Genomic DNA, 4,748 nt, shown 5'->3' with positions numbered 1-4,748 from the left:
ATCAAAAGTCAGCGAATCCGAAACCCCTTCGATGCTGACGTAATACTTGAATGACCCCTATATCAACGTTTTGATGAAAGTATCGAATTTAAGTGCACCTCTCTCTCGTTTTAAAAAACTCGGGACATTTTTGCAAAAAAAAAAATGTCGGAAAAAACCGGGACTGTCGTAGGAAATACGGGACGTGTGGTCACCATTGGTTATAGTCCAATTACAGCAATAGCGAAAAAAAAAAAAAAAAAAACTTTGACGCAGTCGGTAGGATTCGAACCTACGCGGGGAGACCCCAATGGATTTCTAGTCCATCGCCTTAACCACTCGGCCACGACTGCACGTTCGGTGGGTGCCTTATCCGCAATCCGTTTCACCATACAAGATTGTCTGTCGAGATTATGCTTCTGTCATGCGCGTGTACGCATGCATGGTTGTGTTTGTTCTTCTTTTTCAATTACGTCACACCGTCACGTACGTCTTATCACCTGTCCGAGATAAGAAATGAGAAATAGTGTGGAATTTCTTACTCTCTTCTCTCAAGAGGAAAAAGGGGAAGTCCATGCACAGTTTTAGAATTTTAAGTGTCAACTTTCATTGGTATGACGTCATTGGTTTCTCCTCCTAATATTTCTGATGTTAAGATGGTCAAAAGATTAGTTGGAAGAGGAATTCCTGACAGCGTTGCAAAAAAACTTGAAAATTTTTTTTGAAATCCGAAATTTTAATATCGAACCTGGTTGGTATCCTATGCTTCCAACCCCCTTTTCGTGTTCACCTCCTTTAAATTTAGCACAGTAATTAGCGTGGGCGGCTCGAGCTTACCCTCCCTCCCGGGTGCAAAGCCTTACATGCCTTGGCTGACCATATTTGCTCGAGAAAAATACGGGAAATTGGGCTTTGAAAAATACGGGATATGACCAATTATCGCCAAAAGGAAGCAAAGTTGCCAACTCATACTAAAATCGTTGAAAAGTTACCAATCACTAACGTGACCATACGTCCTGTATTTCCCGGGACAGTCCCGGTTTCTTTTCTTTTTCTGACCGCCCCGACTTTTTTTGCAAAAGTGTTCCGGTTTTTCCCGTGTTTTACATGACGTCCACTTGCATTTTTATTATTTACTGAAGTCAAGGATTGAAATTATTTTTCAACTCATAAATTATATTATGATAATTAGGAATAGACCATACGTCCCGTATTTTCCGGGACAGTCCCGGTATTTTCTGTGTTTTTGGCTGTCCCGACTTTGTAGCAAAAGTGTCCCGGTTTTTCCCGTATTTTGCACGAAGCCTACTTGAATTTTTATTCTTTATTGAAGTCAAAGATTGAAATTATTTTCAACTTATAAATTATATTATGATAACTACAACTATAAATGAGTATATGAATCTTCCATATTTGTCTTAGTGAAAAATTTTTTTCGGGGAATTCATCCACTGCAATTAGCAGTAATGCTGTATTTCCCGCCATTGTGATTTCTCCGTTATTTCAACAATATTTGGCGACTTTGTTCGGTTTTGGTGTCATTTTTGGCGATAATTGGCGATGTCCCGTATTTTCCCGTATTTGGAATCCCAATGTTCCGTATTTCTGTCGATGAAATATGGTCAGCCTAATTAGGAATACCTTTCTCTTCATCCAGGAGTTTTCACTTGGCAAAATTAAGATCGACTGCAAAAGCCAAATCGGCTTCGGCTTCTGTTTGGTCAATTTTATCGAAGTCTAAACAATCTTCCATCTCGGCTGCTTTTATAGTCTTTATTCTAGTCTGGTATTAACCTCTGCTATGTATGGTGCCGCAGTTTGGTCCCCTATGTATCTAACTGACCTGGAGACTATTTTGTACAAATTTGTCAGGAAGATTTTCCTTTTGCCGCGACGAATAACAGGCTATATGATAAGAGCAGAATTTGGACAATTCCAGGTTGCAGTGGACCTGGAAAAAAAAAATGATTCTGGGCCTTTGGATCCGATTATTGAAAATGTCAGACCATACATATCCTAAACAATGTTACCTCCGTTTGATGGAAAATGCAGAAAACAATCAACTCCTTTCCTTCGAACTGGCTGGGCTTCGTATGACAAATTTTAAACGAAAGCGGTTTTTTTGTTTTCTAAGGCAGACCCGAGCATCATCCATACTTATACTCCCCTTATCATTCAATTACTGAGAGATCAAAGTATGCAAAATGACATGTCACGTATTCAAAACTCGTCGCATTTTCCCCCAATACAAATTTTTAAAAACTAACTTCTGTCAAGAAATGTATCTCGATGTAAACTGGGAAATTCGTGCGAAACGGGTTTTCACACAACTTAGATTCCGTGTAGACTCGATCTTCGTGAATGGTAGAGTATTGGCGATAAATCAGGAAGATACCTGCTCTTACTATAATGAAAGGGTATCAGAAACTTGGCAGCACGTGATTCTGAGATGCAATGTTTATAGTTATTACTTTATAAAAAATGCCGATAGACTTGTATACAAAATATTCTGGTTTCTTTCCGACATCTCAATGTTTCGGAACTCATTTACATTGTAGCTTCTTATGAAATTCTATTACTATATTTACTTTTGTACAGTGTTGAGCACCTGCGGAATTCAGTGGTTTGCTCCCTCTATGTAGCATTGCGAATAGGCGTGTACATTTTGTTGTATAGCATGCATTTGTTGTATATCATGCATATAATGGTCTTACCGTTCGTCACCCGGGCCTTCAAGTGTATTTTCACTCTATATTTAATTGTATTATTGTTAATTGTACCTTTCATGTTGTTGTCACCTTTGCAATTGGTTTTAAGACTAGAGCAATAAATTTGAATTTGAATATTATGATAATTACAACTATAAATAAGAACATTATTCTCCCTCATTTGTCTTGTTAAACGTTTTATTTTGTGGAATTCATTTTAATCCACTGCGATTTGCAGTAAAGCTTCGTTTCCCTCCATTGCAATTTTTCCGTAATTTCAGCGATATTTCAAAAATGGCTAAAAATTTGCTTACGTAATACTTAAACGGCCCCTAAGTAAGTCCCGCATGGGTACAGATTTTGTCTCGAGCCGCTCCGATAGCTTACATTCTTGTTTCAGGTATTACGGTGAGAGGCCCTGTCTATTTTCTCAACGTTTCCGTTGTCGAGGTATGACTCAAATACTTGATTTCATGTGAATTTTTACTTTATCAAATTTCTGGGGTCTTCATTAAAGTCTACGCTGCCTCCCCTTACAACCTGCCGCCCGGGTGCGCCGCACCCTTTGCACCCTCGCTTAAGCCGCCCCTGGTGATTAGCAAAGCGCGGATGTTGTTACGTGTAAATACGTGTAAATAGCTGTTCTGTAAAATAAATCTGTGACGTCCTGCATTTAGATTCATCTCCTCCGCTCATTTCAAGGACTTTTGAGAGAAATTATCCGGAACAATATTTTTTGACTGCATTGTATGAAAGGGAGGTAAATCACTAAAATACAAAGGACAGAAATTTTTGGGCTCCCCACCCTGAAAATTAATGGGCCTGGGTGCGCGCCCCTTCGCCCATGCGAAAAACAGGCCCTGGGTGCATGGAACTATAATTCGAACAGTTTGCGCTTATATCTAGAGTGCAGAGTATCAGCTACTTCTGAGAATCAATTTCGATCTGAAACCACTTAAAATGATTCTTTGATTATTTGTTAAGGTAATTCTGAAATTATTTTCCTCCTAAATATACTTTTGGAACGATTTCTTTCAATAATTACGCGATTATTCTTTCATTGATTGTGAAATAATTTCTATCAGAAATTACGAAATTATTTCCCTCATTGATTTATAAGTTGGTTTTTTCCACTGATTGTGAAACTGTTTCTTTCGTTTATTCTAGAATTAATCGTTTTTCAATACTTTTGAGACCATTTTGTGAAAATGATCGGCGGGCCACGACAAAACGCTCCGAAAGCAAAATGCGGCCCGTGGGCCATACGTCAAGGACCCCCCCCCTTACCTAGAGCGTGTGTGAGCATGTGAATGACCAAACGAGTGACCTAGGGTGCATGGGACCATTTCATCAAATGAGTGACCTAAAAAGTTAAAGAGCAGGTCAGTTAGTAACCAAAAGATGACCTAGAAAGATTGTGAGCATGGGAATAACCAAAAGAGTGACCTAGAGTGCATGGGATCATTTCAGTGAGCTACCGAATGGGTGACCTAAAGATTTTGTGAGCATGGAAGCGATCTAAAGAGTGAAGGAGCAGGTCAGTGAGTGGACAAAAGATGACCTAGAAAGATTGTGAGCATGGGAATGATCAAAAGAGTGACCTACAACGCATGAAAGTTTGCGTTCTCATGCTCCCAAGAGATTTGGTGAGCATGAGGGTGACTTAAAGAGTAAAGAAGCAGGTCAGCGAGTGACCGAAAGATGACCTAGAAAGATTGTGAGCATAGGAATAACAAAAAAAAATGGCCTAGAGAGCGTGGGGGGCATTTCAGTGATCTACTAAAATGAGTGACCAAAACAGTGTGCAAGCATGTGAATGATAGTGCCCTATAGAGAAAGGGGACCACATAAAAGAGCGACCTACGAAGTGTGCGAAATACACGAAAAGCACATCTCCAAACAAAAATTGGCACTTCAGTGAAATAAAATCAGGATGATATTTCATTAGAAATATGAAACTTATGGTCAGCTAATTAATAAATAAGCGATTTTCAGATAACCCGGCTTCTTGAAATCGAGACGATAATCAGTTGCAAGACTAAATTTAGACTTCGCAGCTGC

The 4,748-nt window shown here is 39.2% G+C and overlaps 1 non-coding gene across 1 annotated transcript; it reads right to left on the bottom strand.

The window, feature by feature from the left end:
* Window positions 1-250: 250 nt before the first annotated feature.
* Window positions 251-332, bottom strand: TRNAS-AGA (transfer RNA serine (anticodon AGA)). Its single transcript has one exon. It is a non-coding gene; the product is annotated as a tRNA-Ser (tRNA).
* Between the last annotated feature and the right edge of the window lie 4,416 nt (window positions 333-4,748).

Source organism: Pholcus phalangioides, unplaced genomic scaffold, assembly GCF_987345545.1.
Source record: "Pholcus phalangioides strain wild (caught in Gottingen) unplaced genomic scaffold, Ppha-v1.0 ptg000028l_1, whole genome shotgun sequence".
Lineage (NCBI taxonomy): Eukaryota > Metazoa > Arthropoda > Arachnida > Araneae > Pholcidae > Pholcus > Pholcus phalangioides.
This window is presented reverse-complemented; position numbering and strand designations above follow the sequence as displayed.